We start from the raw sequence: 20,538 nt of genomic DNA on the forward strand, positions 1-20,538 counted from the left end.
TTTGATTGTATTTTTAATGTCGATCTATAAGTGGAAATTGCGGGGCAGGTGAATTCTGAGCTGGTTTGAGAGGTACATAACTTAACTGTGAATTTATTTTTGTACTATTGAATTATTTGTTCGCGAGGAATTTTATTTATGGTAGCTTGTTGCATGACAATTTATATGTCATTATTAGTCGGTGTGTAATTTTAGTTTGAGCAACTTGGGATGGTATCTTAACTTTTGAAGTTAAGGTGACAAGTGAGGGGGTGATGTAGTTGAATGGAGCTGAATAGTGGTAAAATTTTAACCATTTAGCAATGAAAAAAAATCTTTTACAGTTAACTGATAGTCTTTGGGTCTCTAATAAAATATTTTAAAATTGTGACATTGCTCTTGTTAAATAATATAATTTTATTCTGTAATTATGACGCTTTTTCAGTTAAAAAAATTCTCACTTTTAGAGATTATCTTTGCAGATATCTTAACGATTTTTTATATATGTCACTTTTCCGGCAAACAGACGATATGTATCTTTATCGCATTCTTTGAGATTAGCCATGAAGTAAATATGCAGGTGGTTTGCATCACGGTGTACAGTTCGCAACAAAAATCTCTTGCATTGAGTTTATCTGTCATTGAGTCACCGATACTTGGCTGTAACGAATGATTCATTTCCAAATACTCCAAAGCACTGACTCCCAATTGCATTAGAACCCCAAATTTTTTCTACAATTTTCATCTTCCTAAGTCACCGAAAATATTTCTCCTCGAGTTAAATACTAATCGAGATAAGATTCACTAGCTACACTAAAGAATTGCCTTCGAAAGGAATTATTTTCAAAAGCAAGCGGTCCAAATAGAAATTTTATATATCGTTCTTATTTCCAAAATTTCCTGCACTCTCGTGTACAACTTTTAAATGCAACAGCCTCGAAACGGAAACAAGTCGGATTAACTTTCACTTCCGTCGTAGCCCGAACTGTGGAGAATTTCTCAGCTTCTCCTAGTGCAGCAGATTATCCTCTTCCCTTCCTGTCGAACAAAAGAAAATAAAGGCACTCCCTTTTCCGTTGCAATCTCCAAGCTTTTCCCTTGTTACCCGAACAATTCCCTCGTCGAAAGTTTCCCAGCAGTTTCGGGGCACCCGCTGTCGAATGGCGTCGCGTTGTCCGGAACACCTTGCAGAACGGTTATCTGGCACCGGCCGTCTCCTATCCATTATCGATAACGAAAGCGGTGGCAATAAAACTGTTGGATTTTTCCTCGATTTCTGTGGGGAGGAAACTTGCCTCGTTACCTCGCAGATAGACATGCAGAAAAAAGACGCCTTATCACCTCTGTGCACTATAACATCCAGAAAGATTACTAAAATCTTTTAAACAGAAATATTTCATTAAATACACAGAAACTCGTACAATACTCATTTAAATCACAAGTCAAATATTTTCGAAATAAATTTTCATTGATATTGCATAGTGTGTTAATTTGTAATTAAGCAGAAGGGGTGGCTAATTAAAATTAAAATTCCAAGTCTGTAGACAGAAACAGAGGAAGTGGTGTCTTTGAATGACGAAACACGGCGATAAGGGAGAGAAAGTGCCACTTACGCGGATAAGTCGGTAGAAATAAATGTAATAGGCGCCGCGCGTGTTCTTGTCGGCCCGCTGTGAGTCATACGCGGTGAAATGAGTCTCGTAAAGGCGCCCCACCTCCACGAGATACATAATTAACGCTGAGTATCTAGCAGGGAGGGGCAGAGCTGTCCTCTGAATCAGCTGGGTGAATAAGGGCCTGGATTTGGGGGCTTCGTGTGTTAGTCATAGTTATTACGGATCTGGAGCTCGATCTGGGGAGTTGGCTGGTGTGGATGAAGCCACTAATGAGGATCAGTTTGTGTTCTCAAAGATCTGGGGCAATCGAACCCTTCGTAGCCCTTTTTTTAAATGAATGTTCGATTAATAGTGTACTGTAGGACAGGCTTGAGCATTGTTTGAATAAAATATTTTAGAAATAATTATTCACATTTTACCTTATTTGACTGGCAACTATTTTCAAATCATCGCATCACCTAATTTTCTTTGACAAAGCAAATTATATTTTAGTTTATTTTACATTTGAATAAATGACTCTTGAAGTAACTTTAACATATCGTTTTTGAGACGGTGGTCTTTCTGGCGAAAAGTTCGAAATCAGAAGAACTGGAGTAAAAATTTGTATTAAAATGATTTATTTGGTCTTGATAGAAAATAAGGTTAAATAATGTATTATTTCAAATTGAATCATTTTACAAAAGAGAATTTATTGTCTTAATCGATTCTCAAAATATTCTGAAATTGGAGCAAGTTGCTTGTAATTATAAGCGCTCACACTCCGCCCTTAATTAGTTCATTAAGCGGGGCCATTATCCTCCGTGCGCAACGGCCTCCCAGCGTTATCAGTATCACAACAGCGATATTAACCGTTTCCTTAATTTTTCTGTTTCAGGTGAGTCAAAAACTCGTGCCACGCACTCCTTTCCCCCGCAGTCTTTACGGTGATGTACACCATTTTGTTAAATTAATTTTCATGCTCCCTGGTTGCTTCGATATCGCGGCGCTAACGCCGATACTCCTAATTGATAATTAGGAAATAACAGTGTAGAAATTTAATCATCGGGATGGAGTAGCATGTTGGAAATTTAATTGCAAAGCGCTTCACTGAAGCGTTGAGCTACCATGTACAGTGGAGAAACGAGAAAGTTTTTAGCCTTTTTACACGTAAAAGCTTTAGACGTATGTAATTAGTGTTTCGGGATTAAGTCAGTGGATCAGCGCTCGATCCTGAGAGACAGAGAGTCACTTGAAGAATCTGTGCTAATGTTCGTGTCAATGAATTAAGACTTTATAGTATTTGATATGGTATCTAAGAAAATTATACTCATCCTTTCCACTTTCTTATAACCCACTTTATTTCATTATATCCGTGTCGAGATATTCCTGCGAAGACAGAGTCGATAGACTTTCTTCTGTGTTACTACGAATTACGAATTGTAGAGTTTGAATTTTTCTTTGATGGTTCATCAAGTTAACCTATTTCACCTTTACTGATTGACAATAATGTTCACTGATACTAAATAGAATGGAGGTAAAATTAGAATTTCCGCGAATAATACTTTTTGCAACAAATATGTTAAATTACTTGTTTCTTTATTGTGCAGAGTGGTGCATTAGAAATTGATTATGTGAAGAACTTACTCTCTTTCAGAAATAATAGCGTTTAAAATATAATTTAAATGGTTCCAAAGGATAAGCATAGATAAAGGGATTCGTCTTACCCATAATGTGCATTAGATAAAAGTAAATGATTTCCCTAAAAAGAATTAGTAAATAAAATAGCTTGAAAAAAGATCTTAGGAAACCAGAATTACGTTTATGGTTTCGTCCTTTAGAACCATTTAAATTATACCAAACAAATTTTATAGTATCTTCGAAATTAGGCAAATTCATTAGATGTTTTATTTCTAATGGAACATCTTGTGTATTATGACGAACCAAGTCTACAACTTTATGACGCACTACAGCCCGCTCCTGTTGCCAGTCTGACGAACGCTGTTTCTGCTCAGAATGAGTTCAAAGATCCCATTCCGTGGTTGGACCTCTGTCGTTTCTCAGCGAAACGGAACTCTAAATATGTTGTCGCTGGAGTTTTATTGCTACATGGTATTTTTGCTCTGTGCTTGGTAACTCATGGGGAACTTCGTAGAAAAGTCGTGCAGCACGAACTTCCACCTATGCGAGACTTTCATGAACATGAAATAGGAACTATCAATAATAGGTAGTCATAATCAAGTCTCGCTTCGTAGAAAAATAGCTATTAATCATTTTCTAAAGTTATCATAGCTAGTGAAACTAATCAAAGCTAGCAAAAGGGTTGACAGAATTAAGGAAGTCTCTGGATTTCAGAATTGGGTGGATAGATAAAGTGATTTAGAATTAGAAGAATTTATTATCAACACATTAGGTATTTGAATTTGTACTTCTCCTCTTCAGCGTTTCTTTAACAAAATACAAAGCGAACTCCTTGCTCGAACGACACTCGGTTCTTTCTAAAAATTCAGAGTGTTAATTAAGAAGAGAATTAACGAAATTAGAGACAGATAAAGTACCCGTATAAAAATTAGAAGAACTTATTTTTAATATATTAATCTCGATCTGCACAACACTGGATGCTTCAATGAGAAACCAAAGACGATCCCGTAGAAATCTCGGATACCTCCTTCCCACGGTAGAAGATATTAGCTGTAGTGAAACTTGCATAGTTGCAGCGTCATCACTCAACAAATTTCATCTGTGAATCGTAATATGTAACGACCGAGTGGCATGCGTCGAGCATCAGTGTCGGTGGGGTGATTCCACGAAATATTCTAATGACCCCGAGCTTGTGGTGGGCAGCAAGTGGCCGTTGCTCGATAAGTAATAAACGACGGTAGAAAAACGTGGTCGACGAACGTTCCACGAGAGGGTATCACGCGAGCCTTCAATTATTACAGTAAATCGTATCGTTTTGTTTATATTCTGCGCGCACCGGCGAGAACCGTTGCACGGGAAATAGGTTTGATTGGTTGAAACAAGGAGAAGTGGCTACGGTAATTTACTCTGTAATGAGCTGGATGATTGGAGGATCTTTTTGGTACCTCGGCAGACTGGTTTCCCCTTTTCCTTTTGACTCCTTCATACCGTGGAGGATCGTTCTTTATTACTTCCAGATAGCGTTGATGGTAAAAGTAGAGTCGCTTAGCCAACAGAACTAGTCCTCCTAGTATCCTTGACTGAAATTATTCCACTGACCTTGTAGTAGCGATGGGCGATTCCGTTCAGGAAAATCGATACCTAAGAATCGATTCTAATGAAACATCGGTACATGAAAATCGAGAAAAAGAATGAAGAAAAATGTGGTCGAAAATAGAACCAATTAAATGTGATATAAAAGAATTTTTATTGAATCATTATATTGGAAAATATAATATATATTACTTATATATTAATTGTATTCTTTACGCTAAGTACCTATATATTATAAATTTCTTAAAAAGATTCTAGTTTATATGTATGTACATCCACGAAAGTGATACGCAATTTCATTTTTTATATACACTTGTGGTTTATTTAATTTTCATTCGTAAAGACTGACAAACAAAAGATTATTGTTAGAAAGTTCTTAAAAATACAAAACGTCGATTTTTCTCTATTCTTGGTTAGAAAATAATCGAGTTGTCGAGGATTGATTCTTAGAGTAATTGATAAAATAATCGATTCTTCAGAGAAATAATCGATCGATTCTAAAAGAATTTACTAGAGTTTACCACATTTTGAAAACTGCTAATTTCTTTCATTCCTAATGATTAATTTGACCATCTAACAGTACTGGCATCTAACAGTTAATAGCTGTGCGTTCCTTGGAAAAGTGTCACACAAAATTAAAGTTCTTCAAACATTTTTTCACAGATATGCCTAAAGCCGGGAATCCACCGGGAAGCTAAGCTAAGCTCTGCTATGCGATGCTATGTTTTAGCTTAGCTTTTGGTGGAAACGGTTCCGTAAGAATGTATTGAAGCTAATTTTTTTAAAACGTAGCGTGGCATAGCATAGCATCGCATAGCGTAGCTTAGCTTCCCGGTGGATTCCCGACTTAAGTAGTTCCTTATCAGTTTCGACAGTGTACTGAAACCCGATACCCGAACGGTTCAGTAGCTACAAGTTTTACGAACTGGAACGAGATAAGAAGATCGTATCCCTCGATGTGATTTTCTAGCAATAAAACACCACGACTAAAGCAACTTGTAACTCAAACACGGTTCGCAACATCACGTTCACATCGATCTCACAACGCGTACACTAAAATCCTTCAAATGAAACAATGCCAGCATTGTTCCACCCTGTAAATCCCGCTGCAAACGGTTTCCCAGTCGCGGGGAACTCATCCCGCGGCTCCGGAAAGTCGCCAAGACGTCTGTCCGCGTTGGGAAGAGTGACGCGGCGCCAGAAAACTGTGAGCCAGAGGGCCACAGCTCAGAGGACGAGGGAAAGCATCGCAGCCTCGAGTGTCGATGATCTCAGCCCGCGGCGTTCACCGTGCAGTCACGGTGACTTATTGCTCCGGCATTTATAGAAGAAATTGCCGCGCGGAAAAACAGGTCCAAGGGAAAGAAGGGGAGCAGAGAAGGGAAAACTGCAGTCTGCATTGCTTAATTACGAGCGACTCGAAGGTGAACGAGCTCGTGTCGCGGACGGAATTAATTACTATCAACGCGACTGCCAGCCGCCTGACAGATGTACGTTGTTACTGTAGGCACGGCGGTTACATAGGTGACTTTGTGACACCGTGTAGCTCTCAATTAAATAAGCAGGATATTTAAAAGTTGTGTTAACGGTAGTACAACATGATCCTGTGCTCGGGGATATCGCGACGCAGGCTTAACGAGTGGCCTTCGATTGACGTAACTGCTCGGTGATCGATGAGTAATTATTGGCTATGGTGTAATGTATGCTTAAAATACATTATACGTTTATGCTCTGCAGCTTTTCACGTGGAAAATTTTTAGCGCGCTCTACAGGTGGCTTAGATACACTGTTCCTTTGAAGTTGACTTTTATAGCTACAGGGTTTTTTTAGATTTCTATGCAGAACACTTCATTCTGACTTGCATATATCACATTATTATAATTGATGTACGTAATTCTTTTTCCGGAAACAGGGTTGTGTTTCTTCAGAGTGACTCTAGAATATGGCAAGGAAATAACTTTTCGCAACTTGAAAATTCTGATTATAATGAAACTTTGTGTGAATGTAGAATCGTAGAGTATATTGGAGTATGCAAGAAGCGATTTTCTTTTTCTATGGAAATTTACTCTGAGGCGGAGAAATCAGCACTTAAAGTTATCGCGTTTTTTTAATATAACGTTAGTTTTCTTTTTGTAGCGTCATATGTGCATCATAAAAGTGAATATATTTCGTATTTAAAGTTCTATTCTAAACTTATATCTCTCCACAATTTTACATTAATTGAGTAGAGGGCAGAGATGGACAAAGATTTATGTTTAATAAAAATTTGAGTTCGACTGAAAGATAAAAAATTTATTTGTTACTCGTTGAATAAAGATAACCCGATTTATCTTTATTCGAAGCAGCACAGATTCTTTCTTTATTCGAAGGCCTTTCATCTTCAAATAATTTTTTCAACTTTATTTCTATCGTTATTCGAGAATTAATTGAAGCTTCGCACTTTGTGCCAGAAAGTTCATAATGATAATATTTAAAATTCATTGCTGTTATTTAGTAATTTTACCCGCTTGAAAAGAGATGACATTACTCGGAGCAGTTGCTAGTATTACCTCGCAGGCCTCGTAGGAAAGAGAAAGTGCAAAGTCAAAACCTATCTAATCTATTCAACGCAGCGTGCAGCGGAACAGCTTCTCGTGAAAACCATATCTGAAATGTCACTTTACAATGCGCCGTTGTACTCGTCGACGTCGCGAATTGAATGACGCGAATCCGTGGCGGGTTTGCGCGTGCAGCTGCAACACCTGCGAATTAACAGTGGCGTTGCGTTCATTAAACGACTATAAGTTAGCCATTTACAGCGATGCCGTGAACACGACCGATGAATAACAGTTTCCTTCGACTTCTTCTTGATCGAAGAGTGAAGCATGCGCGGTGCTTACGCTTCGCTCTAGCTGGATACTCACGAGGAATTTCCAAGCTGGGTAATCTGCTTTCGTGATAGGTTGTAATTAGGCGTGCTTTGACGACGGTGCCTAAGGTGATGGTCATTTTAATTCGCCACATTTTACTCGTCTTCGTTCGAGAGTAAGCAGGTTGGCAGAGTTGTTCGAAATGAAGTGCATGAATTCTTATTCTGTAATAATGTATCAGATCGTTTGTAGAATTCCAAGGTAGCGATTTAAGATTGAAAAGGAAATAGGAATAGTGACGTGAGTGGAATCTTTGATTCTACTTGGAGATGATAAATTATTCTGCACGTTTGCAGAAGTTCATTTTTGTGATATAAAATTTTAAATCTTTGAATTCTACTTTCAGAAGTAATTTTGCTCAATTCTGTGCTATATAGTACCTACTGGATTTTCGAATAGGGAATAATATATTAGAGTAATTGCAAAAGCGGAAGTCGGTTTGCTGTTATGAGATACTAATTCTTCCTGAAACGGTTAATAATTTGTAGAAAGATTGAATATTTCACTGCCGTTAGTTGTTGCTCCTAAGTGTTTCATTTTTCTAAATAAGTAGTATAGGTCGCTTTGCAAAATTTCAGAGCAGTTTATTGCTGCAGGGAAAGTGCTCGTTCGAATTTGGAATGTAAATTTCCAGCTCACGGACTTCTGTTGCGATATTAGCATCAAAATTCCTGAAGAGTGAACCGTCCTTTTGCATAAGCAAACTCGTTCCGACGATTGAAATGCGAACAAACACGTGTCGACGAGATGCACTCAGTTGCACAGATGCACGTGCAGCTGATTTGTCGTTCGATGAAGCATTCACGTTCCTAAAAACACGAACAAGACCCGGTAGAAGTGAGAGATACTAAACAGGAGCAACAAGAAACAGAATAATCTTCCCAAGACGTCGCGCGCTCATCGTACGAATGAAGCTGGGCAAATTATAATTTGCGAAACCGGTATTACCACTGCCGTCCAGCCACTCCGAAGCGATAGATTTAACAGAATATAATTTACTCGAGGCTTGTCGTATGTTTCGTCGCCGTTTATTAGGAACACTTACAACTTTCTTCTTCGTTAAACAGTTCGTCTCTGTTTCCAATCGTTCACTGCTTCCCACGAAATTGGAACTTTGAAGAGGACTCTTACAACAGTGGAACTGAATTCTCAAAATTACAAGTAAAAAGTAGCAGAATCCTCACATTTAAAAACGTAATAGGTCCAATTGTGGACCTTGCCACAAAAGGGGTGCAGCTCCCTTTCTAATAGTTTTTGAATTATGACGTATAATACATCTACGTAACAAAAAATTCTACATCGTTTGGTGCACGTTTCATACAAACTCGATTTATTCTAAATAAATAAAAATATAAATATTCATATCGATATTATATTAATAATACATAAATTATCTTAATGCTTTTATTATAGAATATTTTTTCGCCAAAAATAGAAATGAAGACTTATGAACTCAATAACTACTACTTATTGTGTGAAAATATGTTTTGCAATTCTCTGTTTACTGTTAAGTTTAATGTTAATGTTAAGCAATAACTGTATAACGTTTGCAATTTTTTTTTCGTATATTCTACGAACGTTTGCTCCGTCGTTAAATTTTCAAATTTTATTCCATACTAATACTTAAGATTCAGAATTCACCGAACTACAAGAACACCCCCGCATAACCTTACTCCGATCAAAACTGCACTCATTTGCAAGCATTTCTCTCTTCAAACTAGCCTGCAACAATTATACCGTTGAAAGATTCCCCTATATCTCTACGGTGGCCCGACAGTTTCGTTCGCTACGACTTAACAGAATCCACTTTACTCTCCGTACACCATTAGCTCCTCAGTTAATTACCATTGATTCTCGCCGACTCTCGTATGAGATCGCCATTAGCCCGCCGAGAACAGAGAGCACGCGCAATTTCAAATTACATTGCGACACACGATGGTAGTGCGGTTGAACGTTGCTCGAGCAGCGATTACACCATCGATGGTCGTTAAAAAAAGGGGAAAATTAAAAGAAGGGACTTTATAAACATTGCCAACTTCGAACCTCGCTGGACATCTGCATGTGCACGTGCAGCTGCACCTCTGTTTCGAGAGAGGCACTTCTCTGCATCTGGCTGTGGTCGCTAGGGTCGCGTGCCCAGCTCCGCTCCAATTACCCTTAATTATTATCACGATAATCATTATTACCGGAGCGGGGATGTCGATCGGGGGAGACGATAAAGCCAAGAGGACGAGCTCGACAACGGAGACTCGCGCCCGCCCGACATTTTCCCCCTTTTTTTTCTTCGCTCTCCCCTTTCTCCCGTTTTCGCCGGCAACCGTGAAAGATCAGCTGGCAAAGATAACGCGCGCGTGCAATCTTCAGCGGAAAAACGGCTCTGAACGGTGCTAACTGGAGACTTCCTTCGGCTCGATGTCTGGTTCCAAGATCCAAAGTTTCCAAAATGGTCATCGTCCATGTTTTGAGAATTGGAAGTTGGAGCACAGCAGTAGTTTTGCAACACTTGCACTGTAGAGTGTTAAAATGTGGGGTAGAGTGAAATGAGTTCGTGTACAAGTGAGTTTGGTAAGCTTCTCGTTTCTTAGTAGTTATTGACAGTTTTCGAAATATATGCAGAAGTGTTTATTTGAATTTTGAGATTTTATTTTTGAGATTGTTTTACTCTTGAGCAAATATTCCTGCTGAGTGTTTTAGAGAGCTCAAAACAGAGTATACCTGCCTAAAAAATTAAAACATCATTTACGTGTCTACGTGAACTGTTTTCATTATTTTTATGTGTAGCATCGATCCTGATTAATCCATAACTGTGTTTGAATATTTTCCATTCGAATTAACATAAATTTGCATAGCAATAGAATATATCAGACGCGTGCTTTTTACTTTCACGCTAAGAAACACATCAAAGGAATGAAACACTTGTATTTTCACCAATCGGAATGTTCCTTCCGCATGTGTATAATTTAAACAACAAAGTACAGCTTCTGTCAGAATTGAGGTATTCAGTTTACTTGACTCACAGGTTTCTTCCCCGAAATTTAGAAGATTAACTAATTCTGAAAGACACTGCCTTGCTCTTGCTTCTTAATATCTAGGTTAACATCATTTGATCCATAATTCACTATGAAAAATAAATCTACGCGCATAATGTGGTCGAGCCACAGTGACAGTCTCTCGCAATCAAATTTCTAAGTGAGTGTATGTATGTGCCTAGCGCATTGTATGTCGCTCAAATCGCACAATTCGCCCTCGATATAAGCGCATCACAAGGATTAAGCCCCGCCCGCTGTGTTTTCGCGCGGCCTCGCAGGGAAAAAGAACGCTCAGCTGGCCGAGGACCCTCGCAAGAGCTAACGACGACGATTTATCGCGAACTGTGAACGATCGTTAAACTCCACCGACGCCAATCCGATGGAACAACGAACACTCTTGTACCAGCCGGTTGTTCCCGATTAAAGGTGACCTCACACCGTCCAAGGCCCGCGAGCGCGCGGGCAGCTCTTCCGAGAATATAAATTAGCAGCGACCAACGCTCGTGCTGACCCAATTCCAGCAGAGATTTACATCGAGGAACCCGAATCGTTCGTGCTCTCCACTCTAATTAATCGTTATTTATTAACTCTCCGAACCTGTCGATGCAAGAGCAATCATTGTTCTCCGCGATACGAGCTTGTCGGTTATTAATCCTTTTAATAAGAATTGCTGAAAATTGCCGGGCGGTGGTCGAATTTATCGGGACACCGTGGTCCTTGTGCTCTGTTTTTTCGTTTGCTTCATCGTCGCTGACGGTGGTCATTACGCGTTGCGTATGCCAGTAATGAAATGGTGTCGCAAGTGAAGTTGTTATTGGTCGGAATTCGAAAGTGAATCAAAGTCGAATCGAATCGGAGTTAGTTCCCTCGATTTAACTGTAGAACACATCTTCCAGTACGGTTCCCTCTTAACTCTAAATTGTGCCAAGTATTTTCAGAATTATTTCGTGCCAGCTAAACCTTTAAAAAAAGGACAAAGAAACACATTGATACTAAAAACACTTTAGTGGCTCCCAACATCTGCATCCAACTCAGATCACCCGAGGATAGGTAATCTACGTCCTCGTGTGGAAAACGCAGCATTGGAAACGCGACGCGTCTGCATTGCGAGCACGAAAAACCCGTGGCCACGTTATCGGTGCCAGTCCAATTCATTTTCGTGGCCCCGATTCGAGCTTAATGGACCGAATAGCAGGCGGACCTCGAAGTGTGCAATCGCCCCTCCTCGAGGGCTCTCGTTTCTTTTACCCTGTTCATGGATACCGGCCCTTAGATAAGGAGCCTGACAAAGGGCCCCGAGCTAAAGGGCGAAGGGAAACGAGAGTCCTCGAATCAAGCCTGGCAATCGGAAATACTATGCGAGCTCCATGGACACGTCGGGCTCGAGTGAGTAGCCCAGCCTTATGCCGCACCCGAGCTGCGCTTTGTGCCGCTTACGATGAAAACTGCCTTTAATCGCCGAGATCTTGGCACGCTCAGTAGCTGCAATGAGGGAAACTGTGACGAATGAGTTAATTTAAATGGGATTGATCGACGAAATGAGGATGCATTTGTGATTTTTAATCTTGGGGGATGAAGGGGATGGGGTGCAGTTAAAAATCGTGGAGATTAAGAATTTGTTGAGGCAAAGGTGAGGTGTTGAGTTACATTAGATTAATTTGCCTGTTGAAATTAAAAATTAGTGAGATATTTTGAAATTAGTTTAATCAGTTTGGTTGCTTGAAAAGTGCTTTGAGGCAAAGAGCATCGAGGAATTGAAATTCAATGTGGAAATTATTTTTAAAATATTCAGAATGTTATAATATATATTATTGAATGTGCATCGTGACTGTAGAAGTTACTCGTTACTTTCTAAATGGCCCAGATTCACGTTCCACTTGCTTTGCACTGTTCAAATTAGCGCGTATTTCTAAAATACATTTTCAGTTTCCTGTAAGAGCAAGGCGAAAGATCTTTCTCGCTAAATAAAACAGGATTGCTTTCCTTGCTGAATTTAAAGTACCCAGGCTACTCGTTCTTTGAGCCAACAGTATCTACTGATTTTTAAAATCAACGTTTCCGTTGGAATGACTAATGTTAATAAACAGCAAGTGGGTTAAAGGCACTGCATTTAAAATATCTCTCTGAAGTAGCACTCAGGAGATTTTTCGTGCTGAACGTGTTTCCACCGCCTGCACACTCGTTTCACAGATTGTCGTAGAGCGATGACGATAATTAACAATCTGACAGCTCATGAGAATCTGTTAAACCTCGGCAAGCGATGAGTAATACGTTAACTTGCTTAACAACGAGCCTGCAACACAAGGAACCTCGTAATGCCTTCAAAATACATTAAAATTATAAAACTCCACATCTAAACAACGAAATTAGAAATCTCGTAGCACAGATACTGCTGGAAATTTTAAAAGTCACTTTTCACGATATTATCTCGTTTGAAAACAGACAAAGAAATATGAAGAATCATTTGCCATTGCATAACTGTACTTATAAACGAATATATTACCTTTCTTTCTTACTCAACGTCGAATTTATTATCGCAATTTCATTTGCAGTATCCCTTTCGTTTAACAGCAGAAATTCTCAGTGATTCTATAGATCGTTCGTACTTTGTCCGATATTTGATTAAGACGTTTACGCGCGCATTCACCAGCACATTTTGTGTAAATGTTTATCCTCGAGGGCCATAAAACGCGGATAGGTGAGCCTAGAGATGGATGCATTTATGTATATCACGTGAATGACATCGGCGTCGCGTCTCGATCCACGCTTATTAGCGTAATAGGCAGGAAGCTATTTGTAACACTGGCCGATCGGTCGTAATTTATTCTTTTGCTCGACAAGCAATTATTAAAGCGCACCGACAGCTCCTCGTAGCTTTTAATACCCCTAGCTACTTGTTGGAAATTGCTCAACAGCGTCTAAACGATCGCCTCCAGACGTTCTCAGGATGTAGTTTCCTGGATGTTCTGATCGGAAGAAGTGTGTGTAGTCGAGCTAGGTAAGAGATCGTGGAGCGCAAGTATCTTTTCTTGAAAGTCGATGAGACAATTTTATGATTCGATATTAATTCTTCTTTTTGTTTTAATAAATAGCAAATGAGATTCATTTCCTTAAGTAGGTACTTAGTAAGGTTGCAATGTACGCTGTCTATTTGCTTCTCTGTTCTTCACCTTTCATTCTTTATTTGGAGAGTTTATGAATTAGTACTCAAGGTGTGTTAAAAAAATTTGAATAGTTTTTCAGGAAACTTCTGTGCGTCTACTATTAAATGTTTTGTGAACCAGTAATTTAAAAGTTGTGTAATATATTTGATGATTTATTAGAAATATTTAAATAAATTAGAGGGTCGTTGAATTTATTAAAATATATTTGATTTAAATTTAAATTTAAAAGTTGTGTAATTTATTTGAGAATTTATTAAAATGGAATATTGATTATTGTGCTTTCTTCTGGAAAAAAGGGAAAGTTTGTCAATTACTTATTGCTGTAGTTACCGAAAATGAAGAAAAACTGCGATGGCCAGGCAGTAATTAGCACCAGCGTTCTTGATCGATCGCAATTACGTCGCAATTTGCTCTAAGGAGATATCACCGTCGCTCATTGAATTACGATCGTCTTTATTGCTTTTATTGTCGGGTAATCGCCCCGTGGAAAATATCGTTTTTCCCCCCGTTTCGAGACAAAAACAAGGTCGAAACGTGTCGGTGGGAACGAGGATCTTATACAAGGTGAACTGGCTGACACCAGATGGCTCACAGGAAAATCAGAAATTGTGTTCCTTTCTTTTCGATGAGCCAAGTGCTGCCTTTGGATCGTCACTAGGTAAACTTCTAAGTCATGTTAGAAATGGCTGGCCTGGATTCAGGCTCCAATTACGTCGACTCGTATTAATCATTTTAGTGTGAAAAGTTTATAAAATGCATCAGGCAGTGTACTCGGAGCTTAGAGATCGTCTAACGTTATTTCATTCCCTTCGTTTATTCACTAATAACATTCCAAATTTCGAAGTAGATGATCTTCAAACGAACCCATCGTGTAAGAAATGATCTGTTCTTCGTTAATTACAAACTAAAGGCAACTTGTATATCACCGTCTACTTGTAATCGAGCTTAACTAGCTAGAGTAGCCTGGAAACACTTCAGAGGCCAGGCATTCCCACAAAATGGGTCACTTAACACTATCTACCGCTTTCCAGTACACGTGTGCTTACCATATCCATCAATCATCTCGCGTGAGCCCTAGAACTCATATTTACCATTGACAAAATTGTGCCACTAAAACACCTCCATTCCATTCACAAATTACACTAACGAAGGTTCTCAGGCTTCAAAAATTTGGAAAAGATCATCAATTAGCATAAATCTAATACCAAAACCAACACATAAAGCACTATAATCCTTTTCTCCAAAATCTTCTGCGCAGGGCTGCCAAATAAAGTCTCGCTAATAATTAATACCACAAATAACAGTTTCAATAATCACTTAACACTTCAAAAATTTGAGAAAGATCGTCAACGAGCCTAAAACAATTTCAAAACCTGCGCCAGATAAAGTGCTAAGCTACCTTTTCCCAAAACCTCCTAGGGCCACCGAATGAGGCCTTTAATGACGCCACGAATAAATAATAATGGTGCTCAGAGTAGCGCAGAAATAACAATGGAAAATGGTACTCCGCACGGCGTTATCGTGTGTAACGAGGAAAAAGCGTGGAGGAGGACGAAGCGTGCCGATGGAAAGGAGGATCTTGGTCCCGCTGACACGTTCGGTACCCGCAGCCACTCGCGGGACCTACATCGTGAGATAAAGCCTGTTTACCTGGAAGGGAATAATTATTCGAGGGGAACCAGTTCCGCGAGCACGGCTGCGCGTGCATCGTCCGCCGAGAAGTCACCGTAAAATATCGCCAGATCGTGTTCCCCAGGGTACGAGGAGCAGCACGGTTCGATTCTGGGTACAAGGCCGGGGTTTCGATTCAATTAGACGTGCCTAGGCTCGGCTGCACCGAAACCACGCTTCCTTGTTCCACTGCTGCCTTTTCCTTGGGGACGTTGAACCGTTTTGCATCATTGTTGGTCGATGGCGAAGGGTCCTGACTCAGGCAAAACTGCTGAAGTTAGTAAAAGCTGTTATTCTCAGTAATTGATAGGTCTGGGTGTGGTTAAGGTAGTTCGTGAGCTGGGAAGGGTTTTTCCAGGATGTAGGGAAGTTATAGGAGCTGAAAATTTGAAGCATTATACATTTTGAGGGGTGTTATAGATTTCAAAACGGTTGATGCTGGCAGCTGGTGAAAAGTAGTTATTTAAAATTATTTCATATGCAAAGGTGATTGATTGCAAAAGTGTGGGCATTGGAAGGTATTTTATCAAAATTTCAAATACTTTTGATTCGAACATTCTCTTTCCAAAATATGTATCTACATCTCAATGCATCTGTGTGATAAGAACGAAATGAGAATGTTTCATATGGAAAGGGGTAATGAATCGAGCAAATTGATTAGTGTATTAATTTCCATTGTTTCTTGCCGGAACTCTGTTCGATATTATTTTCCATTAATATTCCATTTAGAACGGCATTTCTGCATAGTAAGCGGTTACAAAAGAGGATCACTCATAATTGCAATTAAGCGAGGCAACGAGTGTACAATCGAACCGTAGCGGATTTGAATTTTAATCGGCTAATTAATATTCATTAGCGATCCGGAAGGGAAGGAGGCCGGTAAAAATCTTTCTTTATTAATCGCCTCCCGCGACTCGATAATTGAGCCTCGAAAGCATGTGTGCCGTGGCACATAATTTACCGATTAATAGATAGCCCACTGCTCTCGCCAGGGCTTTCTATTATGCAATTAAAGCACGCGTAGGAAATGTCAATTCGCCACTTCCTCGTTTCTTCCAAGGCAGTCAATTACCTATATTCTTCATTGAAAGCAACGTATTAGGAGGAAGAACTTCGTTTATTTCCATCGAATCCGATACCAATATCTGTTTCTCCGAAATTTAAATCCAGACGAATCATTTATACACCAATATGTGTAATTTTCGTTCATCAAATATATTCCTAGCCCCCATGAAACATCGAAGCTCGTTCAATCCGTTTCAACGCAATTTATTTGCGAGCAAAGAGTACAACTTGCGTAGCTTTATCGATTTCCACGTCGCAAAAGAGTGTATCGAAGCGTTGCTCCACTTTTTGTATGTACAGATTCTGGCTAGGTAAAATATTGCAATACTATCAATATTAATACTTTAAATATTTTATTTAAATGCTTCACATAGTTATAATACTCCTCCTTTAAAACCAGCCACTTCTTTCAGCCAAGAAATATTTTCCTATAGTGAACAAGGTACACCTTATATATCACTCATCATATTGTAACAACAACTGATATCAAAGTGCAAACGTAACCATGGAATACGAAAAATGTCCAACAAGAATACGATGGGGCGTGTTCGTACCCCGTCTTATTTAAATTGAGGCTTTGAAGGGTCCACCTGAAGCATGTGCAGCAACATTCTGCAGCCCTAGCGCGGCGCTTAGCGTCGATCCCACGCTCTTTGCATAACGTGACTGACCTACCGTATCGTCAATACTTCCCAAGTGTACGATCTAACGTGGCTGTTACACGTGAACTGGCCCCGAGGAAATTCGCGTGCATTCCGCGAAAAAGGCACACGACAGTACGCACTGCTTGACCTTTCGCCGATGCGGCCGATAAGCTGCTGCACTTTTCGACGATTTCTACGATTCATACGATGCATGACCCATTTGCAGCGTACGTGGTGCAGCCTCGTCGTTGACACCAGAAGGAGTTCATTAATTTCTGTGAATGGAGGAGCTGAGGAATATTGATGCTATTTAATTAATATTCCATAGAAAATTAGTTACGAAGATTCATAGGAAGTAGCCCTTTGCACTTGAAAGAAGCTTTTGATGTACAGAGTGTTCGGCAACTGACAGTAGAAAATGATTTGAATGATAAAATTAGAAGGAAATTCTGATTGGGGATTCGTCTTTCAGGTATTTGTGTTTAAAAATTCGGGTTATTTTTTAATTTTAATTTATTTTTTAATTTTCTGTTTTTGTGATTTGTATTTTTTATTTTTTTTTATTGTAGAAATTTAATAAGTTCATAAAATATTAAACCATAATAATTAAATGAACAGTTCTATTTTTGTATGCTCGTTTCCTGATAAATGTATGATATTGGGGCAATTTGACTCAAATTTACTCATCCGTGTAACTTTACAAATTCCGTATAAGGGTTAAAAGAAACGCGAGGAGATATGGTACATGTTGCACAACGGGATGCATCCTACGTCGGAGGGAATAGAAGAAACAGACAAGCCTGCGACAAAGTTGTCGAACAGGAAGTCGGTTGCACCATACAAAGGCATTGCATCGTTAAGAAAAAGCCGCGAATTTTCGTCCCCCGTTGAATCTACTCGATAGAAAACTCGTTTCCATCGAGGCGATGCATCATTCGTGTTCGTCATACTCGACGGACCCTCGATCCTATAAATTTCATGGAAGAAGTATCAAGTTTTTCCAATCCCCGCAGCACGCTTTCCTTTTGCTTGTTGCTGCGTTTTTTGGAGCGTGGGATGGTCGTTACAGTTGCGATCGATTGACACAGTTTTGGTAATCATGATATTGGGTCGCTGTATCAGATTAAATTATCTTTTGATTTTCACGAGACGCTTGTAATAGTATTTGCACCGAAGAGTGTCCTAAGGTGTTAAAGAACTTAGCCAGTATCTGCGAGATCAGCTGTTTAAGATTAAATATACGAGAACCGAAGTGGATCGAGAACTTTATCATAAAGAAGGCTACTCATTAGCTACTTCATTAAATGATTCTCCCCTTGAGCTGGGCCACGAGTCACCAGCCGAACGATGAAGAAGATAAAGGAGACATCTGTCCCTGAATGTCCTCAATTAAAAGCTCGAGGCATTCAACATGCAAATGGGAACTTTCACCGTGCAGTGAAGGGCTCGCTGAAACAATGGAATTCGTAAGTAGCCGAGGTGCGCAAGCTGCAGCAGCCACCTCGTCACCGGTTCCATGAGAATCCTTCTTTATATGCTGCGCAGAATGAAATGATTTTCCAGTTGGACGGCGGGTACAGGCATTTCACGGGTATTTTCAGCGTGATCCACATTTCCTCTGCGGGGGGATGGTCGACCAACCATCATTAATTCCATTAGTACTTCACGGGCCGCCTGTGAGATAAATTTCGCATTTGATATTAATCCGTGACTCCTGCAAGCCTTCATTATTCATGGGGTTCGCGTTGGATAAAAAGGTGGTCGAATGCGTAGGTGTTTTTTTCGGTTTCAAGATTCGAGTAGATTGGGCCATGTCACGTTGTTCTGTAACTGAATTTTATTATTTGTAAGAATTTTGTAATACTTAATTGCATTCTATTAGTGGTTTTAATTTTGCATTATGCTGGTCACCGATAGAACATTGTATGTTCAATGGAGCTTAATAGTCACGACTATAGAAACATTAATATGTACATTACTATACAGAATTATACTTGAGTTAAACTACTCGTTAAATCGATCATATCTCGCACACTATGCCAGGGATTTTGATGACATTGAAATATGATGTAGTACACGTGGAATTAGGGAGGGTTTAAGTCATCATTTTGCTAGGTTCCGATTTGTTTAAAAAATAGACGTCGTCAAAGTTTGCAATTTTTGCCCACACGCTGAAACGGGTTTATTAATAAATTGTTATTGCCTAGACTATCGATCACACAAATATTTATAATGCATATTTTAGAAATAATATATTTTAGACACACTATACGTGGTGCCTTAAAAGACTCGCGATTTCGCAATCGCGCCTCCGCAAAGAGAAAAAGTCACGAGGGCATAATTTAGGCGCGTAAACGGAGGCTGCAGTCAATTCAAACCAATTTCTACGTTTAAAATTCATGAAGAATCATAAAACGAGAATTTAATGAGCCCGAGAATTTAGTTGTTAATTCAACGCCGTCTGCTTCTGAAGGGGACGTCGTCCTGTTTCATTGGATAAATCGTCCTAGCGATGTATCAGCTGCATAAAGCGCACCGTGCGAAATCAGGTTCGTCCGATTTGATGTGGCCATTAATCGTGGGTAATAACTTACCCTTAACAGACTCTCAAAACGACGAATGCAAAGAGAACTGGGAGGTGGAAAGCGCGCGATATGGGATTATATAACTCGCTGACGACAAGATAAGTGTGTTTTTATTCGTTGCCATACTTGGAAACCATCCCCATGAAAATACACCTCAAATATTAAATATCGCCCGTAAAATAACTCCTTACATTATCAGTAATGCAATTACCCACACAAATTAACAAACCTTTCATTTCAACAATTAAATACGTTTACAATCCTTCTAAAATTCGTTTACATTGTCATTTCTCGCAATCGCAGAAAAGTAATGCATTAAAAAATAATTATATTTCACAGTTCACAAATTCTGCAATTCCTAAAAAAATTCCCCGCGTCAATTTCTCAGGCTCGTTGAAAAATCGAGCCAATTCCAGCGTCGTGAACAAAGAATCCCAACCACCTCTGGTTCCTTCGTACCAACGTAGGGGGCGACGTGCAACGAGTATACGCCCCGCGATCTTTACGTCCAGGAATTACGAGCAAAAGGCTCGTGCCAGCATCTCGCTCTCCCTTATTCGTTTCTGTCGTCGGAACGGAAACCGGTGACTGGCATATCGTCGGAAGGATGGCTTTATTAAAATAGAAATGACTTGAGGGAGGAGAGCTCGGCTTTCCAGGCGGAAG

At 39.6% G+C, this 20,538-nt stretch overlaps 1 protein-coding gene and 1 long non-coding RNA gene across 15 annotated transcripts in view; one reads left to right on the forward strand and one right to left on the reverse strand.

The window, feature by feature from the left end:
* Raskol (Ras GTPase-activating protein raskol) overlaps positions 1 to 20,538 on the forward strand; it is a 365,041-nt gene that overhangs the window by 301,727 nt on the left and 42,776 nt on the right. The window lies entirely within an intron of this gene.
* On the reverse strand, positions 220 to 1,675 carry LOC143372439 (uncharacterized). The gene is made up of 3 exons (XR_013086295.1): positions 1,593 to 1,675; positions 1,085 to 1,329; positions 220 to 1,017 (listed from the first exon to the last, which is right to left on the reverse strand). It is a non-coding gene; the product is annotated as an uncharacterized LOC143372439 (long non-coding RNA).

Source organism: Andrena cerasifolii, chromosome 8 (genome assembly GCF_050908995.1).
Source record: "Andrena cerasifolii isolate SP2316 chromosome 8, iyAndCera1_principal, whole genome shotgun sequence".
Taxonomy (NCBI): Eukaryota; Metazoa; Arthropoda; class Insecta; order Hymenoptera; family Andrenidae; genus Andrena; species Andrena cerasifolii.